An 18310-nucleotide genomic window follows, 5' to 3' on the forward strand; every position below is an offset into this window, starting at 1 on the left:
CTAAAACAGATTTACAAGAAAAAAAACAAACAAGCCCATTCAAAAGTGGGCAAAAGATACGAACAGACACTTTACAAAAGAAGACATATATGAGGCCAACGAACATATGAAAAAATGCTCATCATCACTGGTCATTAGAGAAACGCAGATCAAAACTACATTGAGATACCATTTCACACCAGTTAGAATGGCAATCATTAAAAAATTTGGAGACAATAGATGCTGGAGAGGATGTGGAGAAATAGGAACACTTTTACACTGTTGGTGGGAGTGTGAATTAGTTCAACCATTGTGGAAGTCAGTGTGGCAATTCCTCAAGGACCTAGAAATAGAAATTCCCTTTGACCCAGCAATCCCATTACTGGGTATATATTCAAAGGATTATAAATCGTTCTGCTATAAGAAACATGCACATGAATGTTCATTGCAGCACTGTTTACAATAGCAAAGACCTAGAACCAACCCAAATGCCCATAGATGATAGACTGGACAAGGAAAATGTGGCACATATTCACCATGGAATACTATGCAGCCATAAAAAACGATGAGTTTGTGTCCTTTGTAGGGACATGGGTGAACTTGGAAACCATCATTCTCAGCAAACTGACACAAGAACAGAAAATCAAACACCGCATGTTCTCACTCGTAGGTGGGTGTTGAACAATGAGAACACATGGACACAGGGTGGGGAGCATCACACACTGGGGTCTGTCAGGGGGAAATAGGGGAGGGACAGCGGGGGTGGGGAGTTGGGGAGAGATAGCATGGGGAGAAATGCCAGATATAGGTGATGAGGAGGAAGGCAGCAAATCACACTGCCATGTGTGTACCTATGCAACAATCTTGCATGTTCTTCACTGTACCCCAAAACCTAAAGTGGAATTAAAAAAATAAATAAATAAGATAAAAATCAATAAAGGAACCTCTACATAAATGCTCATAGCAGCTTTATTTATAAGCCAAAAACTAGAAACAATTCAGATGCCCTTAAGTGGGTGAGCTGTTAGACACACAGTGATATATCCATGCTTTGGAATACCAGCCAGCAGTAAGAAGAAATGAACTGAGACACACAACTTGAATGAATCTTCGGAGAATTATGAAGAGCGAGAAAAGCCAATTTCAGAAGGTTGCATATTGTTTGATTCCATCTACATAACACTCTTAAAATGACAAAATCATCAAAATGGAGAATGAATGGTTTATCAAAAATGGAGAACAAATTAGTAGTTTATCAAAACAGAAAACAAATTAGTTGTTGCCAAGGGTTAAGGGAGTGAGAGAGCAAGTTGGATGTGAAATATTAATAAAAGGGTTACCTGAAAGGCACTCCTGTTGATGAAAATGTTCTGTATCTTGTCCATATCAATGTCAATATCCTGTCTGTGCTAAGGTACTTACTTTTGTAAAATGTTACCTTTGGGGACACGGATAAAGAGGCACAAAGGAACTCTCTGTATTATTACAACTGTCTATAACCGTTAAATTACCTCAAAATTCAAAGTTTAATAAAATAAATATTAAAAAATTATTTGACCATGTATGTCTGGGTATTTTTCTGGACATTCTTCCTATTCCATTGATCTATTTTAGTGCCAATACCACACCCAGGCTCCCCCTGGCATCCCCATCCCTGCCATGGCCTGGAGACTGTCGGAGGGTGGTGAGCTTGGGCCATCATGGGCTTATCGCTCTTCTTTTCTGCCTCTCAGAGATCATTGTCTTACATTGCTTGATGTCCAATGGCTTGAAAATCAGTGTTTATTACATTTTTTCCCTTTTTTGTGGGGATGTTGTTTGTATAGGAGGGTAGGCTGGTCTTTGTTACTTCATCTTTGCCAGACGTGGAAGTCTTCTCCATACATTTCCAAATGGATAAATGGAGCATATCTAAATGCTATTGTATTTCCATTTCATCAGATATATCTGAAAGTGATGTCACAGTTTTACTTTAACATGTTAATATTTACATCACTCCAAAAATTACATCCTTTGCAATATTTAATCTTATGATTAATATTTTTATATGTTGACTTAAAAAGAATTTTTATCAATATTATTCTGAAGGTACATAAGCAAAACAGTGTGAAGTCCATTGTTTTAATTACTCAAGTGGTGTGTCTGCCAGTCTGAAACTAGTGACATTGGTAAATATAACAGTCACATGGGGCTGCTAGAGGTCTTAGGATCTCCTGGACTTGAGGTACAATTTAAAGTTCATATTGTATGTCATAACAAGACCTGGCTTGTCCCAATTCCATCCTCTCAGTCCAGGGTCTGTCTTGATTTTCATTAAAAGGGAGTCTGTACTTAGTGTCACCAGCAAGACTGCAACAGGTGTCCCTTTTCCCCTTTGCTTTTCCTGTATCCCGTTGGTGATAGAATGCTGATGTTTGCAGAGTGAACACTGGGGACTCATGCAGGTTCACATGTCTTGGTCTTGGTCTTGGTCTTTATGAACTTAGACACACACTCAAGATGGATGAGCATAAGCTTAGATCATGTTCAGAACAGTTGCTGCAGCAAGGGACAGTGAGATGATATGTCCAGTGTCACTGTTATCAGCAGTAGATCCAGAATTGGAGTCTGAGACATCTGATTCAGCATCTCCTGTCTCTCCTCCACACCAGAGTCTTTAACCTAAGTAGAACAAACAACCCCATGACCCAAGTAACCCCATTATTCCTATTTTCATGTAAAGAGAGAACTTGAGTAAAAATTGTCACTGCACAAATTAAATTTTGCATAAGTTATTTATCACTCACGTTTTATCAACAAGAGAAAAGATGATTCCTAGTTGATCTGTGCCTAACTCTTTGATCTACTTATTGAAAAATAAACCAAAATGAAGTTGATGCAATAATGCACCATTGTATCCTGTAAAGTTAATCAAACAAACGTAAACAAATTAAGTCAATAATCATATAGGAATGTTTTTAGTAATTTAAAATTTTTAAATAAGAACATCAAAGATGGGCATGATGGCATGTGCCTATAGTACTAGCTATTCAGAAGCTGAAGCAGGAGAGTCATGTGAACCCAGGAGTTCAAGTCCAGCCTGGTAACGTAGTGAGACTCTATCTCAAAAAAATATATATATGAAATTCATGACCAACATAAACTGGCAGTTATTATAAAGCATCATTTCCTCAACTTACAGTAATTCCAACCATATGAGTGCACAGAAGAAAGTGTGCATCTATTTCAGAGAGTTCCTGTAAGCACCTACTAAGATATTGAAAATTTATTAAATTTTATGTGATTTTTTTCAATAAGAACCAAAGAAAGACCAGGAAAGTAGGGGATTAAAGAGGAGTTTGAATTTTGACTCTGGTGGTATGATGGATTAGGTACCCGAAATGACCTTTCTGATCAAATCAACTAAAACACTGGAAAAAATACAAAAATGAAAACTTAAATTAGAACAACCAGAGCATAAGTTGGACAGGGCTGATAAGCAACAAGTCTTTCGAAAGTCCTTGAGTTATTAGGGTGAAGGTAATTAATGTAGCACTGTAAAATTAAGTACACAGATTAATGTACTTGGCATAGCCACTTAAATAAGAGGGACAGAACACGCAACTGCCAATATGGTGATAGAAAATAAATGGAACCAGAAAAAAAGACAAAAGAAAACCAATGAAAACGATGGCAAGAAAGAAGGAAATAGAAAACAGAACAGACCAAAAAAACCCTAAGTTGATAAAATTATATACAAATATATGAGTAATCAAAATAAATGTAACTATATAAACTTCAGTTACAAGACAGAAATGTCAGACAGTGTCTTTTTAAAACCAACCTAACAATTTTTGACGTTATAAAAAGACACAACAAAAACCTAAGGACACAGAGACAGTTAAAATCTAAGGACAGAAAAAATGTACATCAGACAAATACTAAACAAAAAAAAGCTGATGCAGTTATTTGACTATCAGACACATTAGTTTTTGACAAAAGTTTCAATTTAGCAGAAAGGTATAACGTCTCTAAGTGTGTAAGTGCCTGATAAAATAGTCTCAAATTGCACCTAGCAAAAATTGTCAGGAAACTAAGAACATTTCACAATTGCACTATCAAAATGGAGGATGTAAACCACTTTTTTCTTTAATAGGTAGATCAAGCAGGCCAAAAACTCAGTAGAAATGTAGATCTGAACAACAAAGTTAACAATCTGGACCTAATAAACATTTACAGAACATTGAGCCCAGCAGTTGCACAGTACACATTCCTGTTAAGCACTTGCTAACTTCCATGAATTTCAGATGGTAAACCCTATTCTTTGACCACAATTTAATTAAGTTAGAAATCAATAGCAAAAAGAAAATGAGAAAAACATCACACATTTGGAAATAAAACCTCATACAATATTTGAATTTATGGATAAAAAAGAAATGATGAAACAAGATCGTATTTAAAGCTGAGGGAGAATGAGAATAACAGTTATCATAATTTATGGGATGCGGTTAAAATATGACTGAAGTGGAAAATTATAACTTCTCGTCCTGACTTGGTAAAGTTGAAAGTGCACATATCCCAAGCAAGGTCCTTCTCATCCTAGCTCTAGACCCCAGACTCAGAAACTCTTGTACATGTACTGCACCAGAAATTATCTTTAAGAAGGTTATAGAGGCCAGGTCTCTCCTAGAAAAGTGTGATAGGTAAACGTGGTTGTGATATTTACAGTGATTAGAGGCAATATTTAACAACTCACATAGTATAATTTATTAATACATAAATCAAAGTAAAAATTCCCTTTTTTAGATAGAACAATGTTATATTGCATAGTACTTACCAAGCAATGTAATTTAGAGTGCAAACTTTTTATCAACTCTAATAATTTCTAAATTAAAAAGAAATTTTAATTGTGGTAAAATACAGCAAAGGTCACCATCTTAACCATTTTCAAGGGTGCAGTTCAGTGGCACTAAATATATTCCTATTGTTGTGCAACCATCACCACCATCCATTTTCAGAATTCTTTACATCTTGCAAAACTGAAGCTGTGCCCATTAAACACTAACCCCCTATTCTCTCCTACAGCCAGCCCCCGACAACCTCCATTCTACTTTCTGTTTCTATGGATTCACTACACTAACTACCTTATGTGAATGGAATCATACTGTATTTGTCCTTTCCTGTCTGGCTTATTTTACTTAGCATAATTTCCTCGAGATTCTTCCATGTGCTTTCAGTTCTTCTGGGCATATGCCCAGTAGTGGAATTACTGGATCTTATGGTAATTTTATTTTCAATATTTTAAGGAATTGCCATATTGTTTTCCATAACAACTGCACCATTCTACATTCCCACCAGTAGTGCACGGGAGGTCCCATTTCTCCACATCCTCGCCAACACTTGCTATTTTCCTCCTGTGTTTTTTTAATAGTAGCCTTGCCAGTGGGTGTGAGGTAATATCTCATGTGGTTTCTAATTTTTTAAAGAAATTATTTGTTCAATAATTTGTCTGCTGAACCCGTTATAAGCAAAAAAAATCCCATGATTTAACATGGAAATTTTTCCATCACTAATTTCCCCATTAAGTTGGTAGCCATTAGGTGACTTGTAGATATAAACAGTAAAAATGTTCTCTTACCATCAATGAAACTACTTATGGTTCTGAATAATTTCTCTATTTCTGTGGCATAATAACTCTAAAAATGATGTTATACGTAGTAAAATAAGCCTGGCACAGAAGGATAAATAGTGCATAATCTCATTTTTATGTGAAATATTAAAAAAAAAAACTCATAGAAACAGAGATTGAAGTGGTGGGTTGCCAGAGGCTGGGGTGGCAGGGAGCCACCTGGGGAGATGTTAGTTCAAGGGTGCAGAGTTTCCGTTCGACAGGAGGAATAAACTCAGAAATCTATTGCACAGCATGGTGACTACAGTTAATAGTAATGTATTGTTTACCTAAAAGACTCTAAGAGGAGAGGTGCGGTGGTTCACACCTGTAATCTCAGCACTTTGGGAGGCCAAGGCGGATGGATCATGAGGTCAGGAGTTTGAGACCAGCCTGGCCAATATGATGAAACCCGTCTCTACCAAAAAGACAAAAATTAGCTGGGTACAGTGGTGGGCACCTGTAATTTCAGCTACTTGGGAGGCTGAGGCAGGAGAATTGCTTGAACCCGGAAGGCAGAGGCTGCAGTAAGACAAGATCACACCACTGCACTCTAGCCTGGGCAACAGAGCAAGACTTGAAGTCAAAAAAAAAAAAAAAGGAAAAAAAGAAATTCACTAGAAGAGTAGAAAATATTCTCATCATGAAAATGATAAATATGTGAGGTGATGGATATGTTAACTAACTTAATTTAATCATACCACAATGTATACATATGTCAAAACAGCACATTTTACATCATAAATATATATAATTCTGTCATTTGTCGATTTAAAACAATTATACATAATTTTTAAAATCTCAATCCTTATAAAACTGCCTGTGATTTTCGTACATCAGTTTATCTTTTATCAGCTAAGTCTTCAACCTTATTATTGAAATATCATATCTAATTAGCTGATTTTTGTTAGTTTTTGTTAACTTTCAAATCCAAGCTTGACAAGTCTTAGAATTCATTAAATTAAATATCATAAATGTATATTGTATTTTTTTCCTTTTCCCATCAAACAAAAACTGTATTTTCCTATAAATTATTAGGTATTTGAAAATGTTCTTTTGGATTTGATACTTTTTTGTTTCAACTGGTATTCTATGTGTACGTAGTCAGTTTAAGCTAGTTATGATATGCAGTAGTTAAAAACCCTTTGTGGATGACAAGCAAACTTGTGTCTCACCCCCGTCAAGTGTCAGCCAAGGCTGAGGCCCAGTTAGCCCCAAGTTGGCCTCATTCTGGCACCAACAGCCCCGTCTTCACACATGGGTGACTGACCTGCAGTAAGACCACAGCCACGGTTGCTACAGGCACGGGTGTGGAGGGCTGGAAAAGGCACAACATCCTTGACAGAAGCAAGTCGCACAATAATCAGTACAGTATGAGTCCAACCAGGGAAGGTTTAAGGCAGGGAAAACTAGACAGCCTGCTGCTCAGGGACTCAAACACAGGAATTCAAAGACTATAAAGCAAAGAAAGGAAAAAGATTAAGACAAAATTCAGGAGGCTAGTTAGCTCCATAGGGGGAGAAAGTAATGTGACTGGGAGACCTAGAGGGGATAAAAGGGTATATCTCACATTCTAGAATCTTGTGTAAAATAAGAGGCTCTCTGCAGATCACCCTGCAGCATGCCATGCCCACGCTCCAACGTTCACTGCCTTCTCGGTTTCCTAGTGAGGCCCCGACACAGACTCATTTATTATCTAGATAGGACATTTTTGCTGCTTTTAACTTCATCCTACAAAAGAAGGGATTAATTAAGTTACTTGGAATTATCATGATTGGCTTCGCTGGCATTACCAATGTAGGGTAATTAAAGGCCAACAGGGAATAATAATGAATGAGAAACGTTAAAATGTTCTGAAGCCATAGGACTGCTTCACCAATTACATTGAATTATTAGTTTTAATTGTTTGGAGCTGTTTCTGTTGCTATAGAAATAAACAATGAGGCACATGACTGTGCCCTTTGGAAGAAGTCTTGCCCTCAGCCTCATTCTGAAGAGAGCATCTCTGTGGGCATCAAGGGCCTGGAGGAGGCATTTTTCCCATTTTCCTGGGCAGCACCGGTCACCTCACTATGGTTTCCAGAGCCGGTAGCTAGTGCCCATTTTACAAAGGTGATCTGGACCCTAGTCCCACCTCCTTCGTGCTTTGTGCAACCTCAGGCAGCATGCTCACCCTCCAGGAAACTCAGTTTCTGTCTGTGCAGTGCCAGTCCCTATGTGCAGCCTGAAGGAGAGGCAATCACAGAGTCTGGAGTCTAATGGGCTTTCCCCAGCCCCTGATGAGGCCCACACCCTCTCCCTTCCACCACCCGCCGAGTCTACAGCCCAGCCATGTGGGCCATGCCCTGTCCAAGGTCCTAGCTGGGCCTCACACCCACGTGACCTGCCTGGCTCCAGGTCACCCTGCCCCTACAGCTTGTTCCAAAAACCAGTCCAAGTACCTGCCCATTTCCACATCAAACAAACTAACCGCCACTACCTAGGCTGCATTTTGCGTGTATTCCCTTGTTCTGTCAGAAGGTCGAAAGGAGGGGTACCTAGAGTCGGGGAACTACACTTACCCCCAGTGGCCAGAGCCCTGGATTCCCCTTCACCTGATGTCCCAGGACAGCTCACAGACTCCCACTGTCCTGGCCATAATCGACCTTCCCTCTGGTAATTCTGGGACTACAGCAATGGACAGTGAGTTTGGGGGCTCCAGTTTTCTCCATGAAATCTGAAAGGACACAAGTGAGATCCTGATGCAGAGCTATGGAAACACCTAGAACCCTGGGAGGCAGCCAACTGTCCAAAGACACAGAGATCTCACAAGAAGAAAGACTCAAGGCAAAGCCCCTGAGGGCAATGCTAAGGAATTGGGAGGAGAAGGTCTCTGCTCCACCCTCTTCCACGCAGTCGCTGGCCGCATCTCTCAGGCTGGGCTCTTTCAGGAATGAAAGGAAGGCTTTGAAGAGAGCGAGCCACCCAGTGTTACTGAGTGCCCTTCATGGGGCTGAGGGATCCTCCCTTTCTGATGCAGCATCCTCCCAGCACAGACCCTCTACAGCTGGGTAACAGGCATGGGTCCCTGGGACTGCCCACTGGGAGAAGCAGGTGCTATATGGTGTACATTATGGCAAGGGTAGCAGCTGCCATCCCTGGCCCATAAGGACACTGGTGACAAAAGTCCTGAGACAGCATCTTGAGCCTGACCCTGGCAGTGCCTGCTGCAGGATCCTAGCATGGTGTCAGCTCTGGGGGCAGTTCAGCACTGGGAAGGGACAGTGGTCCTGGCCCCACAGGCTCTAAGCCTCCTGCCAGCCACCTCCAGCTCAACTTGAGATGGCTGTTACCATCCTGCATTTAATCTGTTGTTTAAATGGGTAGAATTGATTTCTCAAGTTCCTAGTATAGACCATATCTAAATGTATTTGCTTGTTAAACATGATGCTGGTGTCCATCAAGAGATCAATAATTTCTTTGACATTTTACAAGCCAGAGTTGTCCAGCTTTCCAGGGGACCCCAGGAAGATAATAACAGCACAGCTGCACACAATATCTGTCAAGTGCCTGTTTCTTGTGGACACCAGCCTTTCCTAGGATATGGCAATGCCATGCACAGGGTCCATGGGGCAGCAGGGACTGCAAGCACAAGGGCACACAGCTGGCTCTTGAGTGGCATCTGATCCTCGGCGTGCACCCTGTATATGTCGCCCAGGACTTCAGGACCCTTAGTGTCTGCAGGGAACCTTCTAGATGCAAGGGAGGTTATTATTACTAGAAATGGAAAAAAAACAGTAAACATGGCAGAAGGAAGTGAATAGTGAACCTGGGGCTGTCTTAGTGTCTTCTTAACTCCCAGGAACAGTTTGGAGAGCCCTGTATGTTAGTTCTGCATCCAAATTCCTCAAAACCATCTTCCTAGCTAATCAAGTGATGTCAGCATTTGTCTCTGAGCCCAACTTCATGGTGGGGCTGTGAGTTACAGGCATAGAGCTAAACAAGGCACAGGCTGTGTGTTAGGCTATTCTTGTGTTGCTATAAAGAAGTGCCTGAGCATGGGTAATTTAGAAAGAAAAGATGTTTAATTGGCTCATGGTTTTGCAGGCTGCACAGGAAGCATGAAGCCAGCATCAACTCAGCTTCTGAAGAGGCCTCAGGGAGCTTGCAAGCATGGCCAGTAGAGTCAGGAAGGATCCCTGGAGGTAATAATGATGTTTGATCTGAATTTTGTCAGATCCATGTCTGATGAGCAAATAGGGCAAAGGGCATTCCAGGCACGATCACATGAACAAAATCAGAAAGGTGTAGAAAAAGCACAGTGAATTCCAGAATTTTCCATTTTTATATGGACAGAACCAGAAGTGCTTGGGTGGATCTTTTTGGCCCCCATATGTGACAATGTTCATGAGGACATATTTGAAGAGCCCACTAGAACATAAAGAAAAGACAAGAGTTTTGCCTACAGAACAGCTGGATTTGTGTCCTGGTTTTGTCACTCACTAGCTTAATAATCTCAAGCAGCCAGTGGTTTTCTAAGTCTCATTTTCCTCCTTTGGATAGAGATGTAATCGCCCCTCCCTTCCTAGCTCCCAGGGCTGTTGTGAAGATTAGGTGAGATCATGAATGTTTTGGTGCTGGGGAAACATTTCACTAGAGAAAACACAAATGACACTTTTAATTGGATCTTGCTGCATGTGCAGACATCTGCACACATGCATACATACACACACTCACCTAGGCACACATGCATGCTAAGCCACATGCTCCACACATGTGCACAGGTGACCAGGCAGACACACACTACATGCACACACATGCACTGCAGAGGATCATTCAGCATTAAAGGTCATTATTTGCAATGAAAACCAAGAAAGAAATGTATTAAAATGTTAGGTGGAAATTGCAGACTTTAAATTGTATCAAAAGTGTTATTAAAAATTATGTAAAAATATATGTTGTGGGATGAATTGTGTCCCCCCAAAAGATGTGTCAAGTCTTAACTCCTGTACCTGTTAATGTGACATTATGTGGAAACAAGGTCTTTGCATTTCATTTATAGTCAAATTAAGATGAGGTCATAATGGTCACCCAGCTCCTACCCAGTCCTGCTGGGCTCCCCCATGCCTTGCCCACATGCCCCCAAGTCCCTCTAGGATCAGCTGTTCCACAGAGAGGTCTGTCCGCAGTCACAAGAACCTTACCAGTCCTCTTCCCATTGTCTGACTCTTGGCAATTTCACCTAATAAAAAATATATGACAAAGGAGAGGATAATTGATTAGTTTAATGACTTATGAGGAGAGGGAGATTTGGAGACATTCGGAGGTGTGGACACACACAGGGAGAAGGCCCTGTGATGAAGGAGGCAGAGACTGGAGAGACACCTCTGCAAACCAAGGAACACCAGAGAGCCGGCAACCACCAGATGCTGGAAGAGGTGAAGCATGAACTGCCCCTGGAGCCTCCGGAGGGAGCATGGCCCTGCCAACACCATGATTTTGGACTTCCCAGCCACTACAATAGGAAATGAGAGTCTGTTACTTTAAGCCACCCACTGTGTGGTCAATTGTTAGGGCAGCCCCAGGAAACTCATACAAAATAGAAAGAAAAAACAGTCTGCCTCCTGCGGTCCCAGCAGCTCGGGAGGCTGAAGTGGGAGGATGGCCTGAGCCCAGGAGCTCGAGGCTGCAGGGAGCTAGGATGGTGCCAAATAAGGAGTTAGACAAAGGAATTAACCAACGAATAGCTCATATTCTTTCACCTCTGAACCTCTATGATCATAATTATCTGAAATGTCAAAATTCAGCTTTTTCTACTACTTATGTTCTCAAACCCAAGCTGAATGGCACTGGTCATGCTCTGAATGATTCTATCTGCCCACAACGGTCCTGTGAGGCCTGTCCAGATGTGACCATCTTGAGTTGGAAGGAATTCTGTTGTGTTCGGAGCTCTCAGGTAGTCTTTGTTAGCCAGCTTCCCGGGGGCGACGTTTCCTCTTTGGTCCAGTCATGTCAAAGATGAGCCTTAGACACTGTCTGATGCTTAAGCAGTTTATTCTGGTATCACTCTTACAAGACAGATATTGGGAGCAGACTAGTGACAGACTAGATTCAGTCAGGGGTCAGAAAATAAGGGACTGAGAGGCTCTCTGCAGACCATTCTTTGAGTTTGGGGGATTCTCCCCACCACCTTTTTTTTTTTTTTGAGAGGTGGGGTCATGCTATGTTTCCCAGGCTGGAGTGCAGTAGCACAACCACAGCTCACGGCAGCCAAGTTCTTGGGCTCAAGAAATCCTCCTGGCTCAGCCTCCCATGTAGCTGGCACTACAGGCATGTGCCCCTGTGCCCGGCTTCTTCCCCTTTTCTTAAACCTGTGTTCAGTCTGGGTCCATTACCAGGTGTTTCTTTCATAAAGGCAGCTTAAGCTATTTCTGTAAGGGTGAGCTTTGTTTCAAGGTTTGTGAGAGCTGCATCTGTGCTGAGGTGGTCTTATCTCCTAGAAATCCCGGGGCCAGGGTTGGAAATCCCCAAGCCAAGTTGCCTCATACTGCTAAGAGACACATAGTGTCAGCCCTGCGAGACGTCTGAGTGGGCCTTATGGCTATTGTAAATCTTACAGCCACAATATCTCTGATGGTATCCTACAAGCCTACCAAAGATCTTTACAAACTAAAGCATAGACTTCATGCATCTAATTAGTCTTATTAGGGAAACTGCAGGAGGTAGCTGAGTGTGGTGGAAGAAGCTGTCCGAGAGTCCTCCAGCTGAGTGCTTCCAGCCCAGCCTGTACTGCCAGGAGGTGACCCAGGCCACCACCCACCTCCTACCTGGTCCTGATGGGCTCCTCCTGTGCCTTGCCCACATGCCTCCAAGTTCCTCTAGGATCAGAGCTGTTCCACAGAGAGGTCTGTCCACAGTCGCAAGAACCTTACCAGTCCTCTTCCCATTGTCTGACTCTCTTGGCAATTTCATCTTATGAAAACTATAACAAAGGAGAGAGAGAATAAATAAAGCAGGTGGCCAATTACAAACCCAAGCCATGGATACTAAATCAAAGGCAAACTGAGAAATTTCTTTGCATTTAGTGAGAATTAAAAATTTTTGTGATGCTTAATAGAATTCTGCTGAGTTGAAGGCACAGTCTTTGATGCTTAGACCTCATGAAAATTCATTTGTGTGCTCAATGACACTGGAAAAATACACTGATCTTTTTATGGGGTGTGCTTTATACAGATCCATAGCTGGTCGGACACAGCGTCCCTCTTCCTGCAGACTTATACCAAACCATGCGTGGTGATGATTCTTTTAAAACGTCTTACTAAGAGTGAAATGACTTTGCCTTTTCGTTGTATTTTCAATGTATTTCTGTCTCTTCCTTTTATGTTTTCTTTTGTTCAAAAATCAGCATTGCATTCAAATAGGAAGATGCAAACACTGGCATTGTGAAGCACTGGGTTCCAGTACTAGGCAAGTCTGAGCTCCCATTATATCACCTAAGAAAAGTGACAAGAAACAACTGTGTATTTGAGGGGGTTTTGTAAGCCTGGCAGGAGGAAACGCCTGTACAGCACCATGTCCATGCGTCTGCCTGAGGTTCTTCTGCCCTTTTCCCCTTGTCTTTTTTGTCGTTTTTAAACAGGAAATGGTCACCCTCATCTCCTTTCAACCCCCACCCCAGACAAAAGAGGCGACGCAGAAAGGGGAGGACCAGATAGGAGCCAACTGGGAAACAATAAAAGCTGAAAGAGGAGCGCATCCGGCACACTGGCGCGGTCATGCGCAGCTCTGGGGACTTGCTCAGGCTGCAGGGAGCATAGCTGGGCCTGGTGCAGAGGAGGCTCCCAGGAGAGGCAAAGGGATGTTGTTTTAATAAAGGCAGGGGTTTGGGGGCAGTTGCCAGGCAGGGACTAAAGGGGGAAGGGGGAGCCAGCAGAGGCTGGACCGGCTCCCGATTGCTAGCTTCGTGCAGGAGGCTGTGTCTCAGTTGAGCTTGGAAGATGGAAGGATTGGCGAAGAGGCTGGAGGAACACTGGGCTGCGTGCACCAGCCATCTGGAGCGGTAGCTATTCTGGGCCCGAAGCTAAAGAGATGGGGAGCAGGGTGTCCCCAGAGCCATGGAAGAGAGGGTGCTAACAAGTGGGGGAGGTTGGAGGGAAGGAGCAGAGGCACGGAAAGCAGAGGCTCCAGGGCTTGGAAGCAGATGAGTGCTCCGGAGAGGTAACCAGTGTTTGTTGGCTTCTGTGGAGGTAGCCTGGTGTAGCCAGGTCCCACCGAGGCCCCACATGGTCACAGCATTCCCGCCAGGCAAGAGCAGGGCCTGTGGGGCCTCTCCTGCAAGTCGACAGCGACAGGGGTGCTCCCTCCACCTTTGGGAAGTGGAGAGGCTGCAGGGAGGGGGTTCTGCCTTTTCAATTTATGGGAAACACATTCATTGTCCCTACCCATGGCAGCTCTTTGAGGATAGGGTCGGCCATGTGCTGTCAGCGTGCTCAGCGCTGACACTGACCCACGAAAAAGCAAGACTAGGGAGTGGCAGTGGCAGCGGCAGTGCCCCTGCTGAAGAGGTCCCTGATGCTACTGCAGCTCCTGCCCATCTCAAACTCCACCCTTGTGCCACCCAAGAGCAGAGCCTGCTACTGGCCCTTCCTATGCCATCTCATTGCCTTCTAATCACTACAAAACAAAACAAAAAAGGCAAATAAAATGGAGTTGAGCCTTCTTCTCAGAAATGGCAGATTAGAATATGCTATTTTTTAAAAAATCTTTAAATAAATGAAGAAAACAAGCTTAAATACTCACAGAGAGTGATGTAAGTGGTTTAAATTCCATTTTTATTAAAAACAAAATACAAAGAAATGCAGCTTTCTGCATGAAATGTCACAGATACTTTCAAATCTTCATTTAAGTCGTCTCTTCCCGAAATACCCTGTTCATACTGCTACCTGCATTGTAGTATTATGTTTCTGGATGAGCAACTTCCATAAAGATATGCATTCTTTCTGAATTAGCATAGAGATTTAATGCAATTGCACTCCAATGGAATTCATTTGCACCAAAAAATGTGCTCCTAAAATTCATCTGAAAGACTAAACAGTGAGATTGCTGATAAACTTTTCAAAATGAAAAGTAATAAGAGAGCTTGTCCTTTACGATAACTTTAAATGATTAGTTAAAAAAGAGAAAAAACATTTTTTTTTAAATCGCATTTAAAGACTCTCAATTATGTCCAGAAGGGTGCTGCAGGCCTCTGCCTTGGGATGCGGGTGTGCAGCTGGACTCCCTCCTCTGTGTCTATCTGGTTGCAAGTCCTGCCTCTTTGGCCCCCAGCAGCGGATGTCCTCTGAGCGGTCATTAATGCTGGAGTGTCCAGGTGTGCCCCATAGACAAGATACAGCTGCTGTTTCCCCTGATTTCCATGCAAATGCACCCTTGTATTCACACTGCGCCCTACTGTGCCCATTTTAAGGTGTCCATAAGGACAGAATGGAGAGGTATCAGCCTAATTTTCAAGTTCCAGAAAATTCCTTTGAGTTTACTTATTCTGGAAATAGGTAATTCAGAAACAAAGCTCTATCCTCACTTGCCCTGCTGGTAGGGTAGTCTTTCCGTGGCTGGACAGAGCTTTAGAGAACAGTTACTGAGCTGTAATTCTGATTTCCATTCCAAGAGATGGGTAGTGCTAACATTAATTGTGTCCAGACAGTGCCCTAGTCATTTTATCACTGCTACAGTGACTACATGAAACGTACATACATGTCGAATGGTGTTGGATGTTTGAGCTCTGGGCCTTACAGGATTTGCTGCAGGCCATCGGGGGCAAGGGTTGAGTTTGGGTCCAGAGTGTGCTATTGCCTTGAGGAAGGAGTATTTACCTCAATACTTGGGAACCCTGCTGTACAAGAGACCTGTCCTTTCTCGTCCATCTATGCATTGATCCAGTCATTCACATCAGTGTGGACTCAGGGTTATAAATATTATACTTCGGGTTACAGTACATTATTTAGTTACACAAGTTGTTGCAGCATTGGCCATTGGGAGCTCTGTTGGAGTCTAGAGTACTAGCCGCTACACCATGGAACCTCACTATTGGGAATTATTTTAGTTGGCTGCTGTGTCCCTTTGACATGCCTCCATTGTTTTGCTTTGTTTCATTTTGTTTTTTGTTTTGTAGGGTTTTTTTGTTTGTTTGTTTGTTTGTTTTTAGCATTTCCTTGCTTTTTCAATGCAAGAAACTGCAGGATCATCTTGTAAGTTCCCTGCCCCAGCGCTGAAGTCATCCATTCCTTTAAGCATCCCTGGTTTCTTTTCCTGAAGAATGATATCAGAAACCAAGAAGTGAGCACTGGGTGTGCTTGTTGATAAAGAGGTATCATTGCTTCTAGACCTTCTTAGGAGACAGAGCTAGGAATCATGTGCATGTAATCCATGCATACACACGTACACGCGCATCCATCTGTACCTTTCTTACGCTAAATAAGAGTTCATAATTATGTCTCCAATTTTTGTGCAGTACCACAAGGCTTATTCTAACCTTCTCCCCCAGATTTTCAGGAGCATCTGACCCTGACTGTAAGAAGTCTGCTCCCACCGTCTACCACCCATTGACTTAATTGTTCAGGTCTGCTGCTCATGTGTAGTGGCTTTAGAACTGTTAACCCATGTCGCCCTGTGAGAAACAAATACACCAATTAAAATGCTATCCTTATATACACTTAAGTCTTACAACCTCTGTCACTTCCAAAGTTACTTAGGTCAGCACCTTTGTTCCACTCCCTTCTGTGAAGTTGTTTCAAACATTTGTAATCTAGTCAAATGATTTCGTCACATTCTACACTTCCTCCCAGGGAAAATACACCTGAGCTGTGATCCAATATTAGGAGCCCACTGCTGTTGCTAAAATCCTGTCTCCAAATATCAACAAAGCTGGCTTCACCAGGAACTACCTCTTTCTACCCAGGAACATCCCATTGGCATGTCTACCGTTATCTCAGAAGATGAATTTCTCTCAATCCATTTCAATAACTGTAGACTGAGCACATGCTGTGGAGCAGGCACTGTGCTGAGCACTCAGGGATGCAAGATGCATAAAAAACATCCTGTTCTAATGAAAAACTCTGGATTCCAGGCTTGGCCTGAGGGCCCCAAAGCCAGGCCTCTAGCAGCTGTTGACCGGATATATGACCTAACCCTGGCCAATCAGATAACTTGAAAATGGAGGCCAGGCACAGTGGCTCATGCCTGTAATCCCAGCACTTGGGGAGGTTGAGACAGGCAGATCACTTGAGATCAGGAGTGTGAGGCCAGCCCCGTCAACATGGTGAAACCCCATCTCCACTAGAAATCCAAAACAAATGAACGGGGAGTGGTGGCAGGGGCCTGACTGCCTGATGACCCAGGAGGCAGAGGTTGCAGTGAGCCAAGATCACACCACTGCACTCCAGCCTGGGCAATGAAGTGAGACTCTTTTTAAAAAGGTGGGGGAAGGAAGGAAAGAAAGAAGGAAGAAGGAAGGAAGGAAGGAGGGAGGGAGGGAGGGAGGGAGGGGGGAAGGGAGAGAGGGAGGGGAGGAAGTAGAGAGGGGAGAGGGAGGGGAAAAAGGAGCCAAGAGCTGGGAAAAAGGAGATTTTTATGTGTTGCTGGCAGTGTTGTTTTGCCTGTGGTTCAGGTTTCTTCTCTCCCTTTGCTTCTGCTTATTCTCCACCCTGATGACTCCCACTCCCCATAGGGACTATGCAGATAGGCCACAGTGAACACCCCTCAGTCGCAGTGTGACTCCATGGAGCTGGTGCTTGCTTGCTCTGAACCCAGTTAGGACTCCTCTTGGAAAACCTGCTTGCGCAATGTCTAATATCATAGGCTCAGTGGACATGGAGCAGGAAGAGGAAGCCATGGTGGGCCATGACTCCCATGGGATCCTTCTTTATTCTGGTAGATGGCAGGATGCGTCAGTGTTGGATCTAAGACCCGGTGTCTCTCTCACAGGAAACTTGTTTATACTGGCAGGTTTGTGGCTCTTGTCTTACCTGTGTCCAGTTAATTCCTACCAAGATAGCCACTCTCCAGGGGAGCCTTGACCAGAGAAGTTAGGTTTGGGCAATTCACCAAAACACATGCAATAACAGAAGCAGTCAATCACTTACAGATCCAGAGAGAAGAGGGCACCTCACCAGGGCTGATGGGAAGCAGGAGCCATCCAGGAAACACAAACTCAACCTCTGGGTGGGGAGCAAAAGAGAGGGACTGTGGGCAGAGGCTTTTTTGGGTCCGGAGCTACTAGGACAAAACATCATTCACAAGGGAGCGGCCAGAGGCTCACCCATTAGTTTGCGTCCTCCGCCAAGATCGCAGGGTAGGCCACTGAAGATTGCCCACCGCAGGCCGAGCTGTCCATCACCTCCGCCATGGCAAATGTGGCCCGGGCTGCCATACACGCCGCCCTGGAGACACTGCCTCCCTACAGCCAGGCACACCCAAGGGTGCAGGAATGGCAGGCCCGATGGGGTGGCACTCCTGATGCTGCACGAGCTCCTTCTCTGCCTTCACCATCCAGTGCCATCCCCTCCTTCCCGGCCCACCTCAGTGCTCCTCAACACCACTCCCGCAGAAGCAGCAGCACCACTCGGGGTCCAAGAGCACCACCGCCCAAGTCCCCGGAGGCCTGCCTGGAGGCGGAGGAAACTGCCTGCCTCTGGCTGCCCTGGGCTC

Source organism: Saimiri boliviensis, chromosome 10 (assembly GCF_048565385.1).
Source record: "Saimiri boliviensis isolate mSaiBol1 chromosome 10, mSaiBol1.pri, whole genome shotgun sequence".
NCBI classification, from domain to species: Eukaryota; Metazoa; Chordata; class Mammalia; order Primates; family Cebidae; genus Saimiri; species Saimiri boliviensis.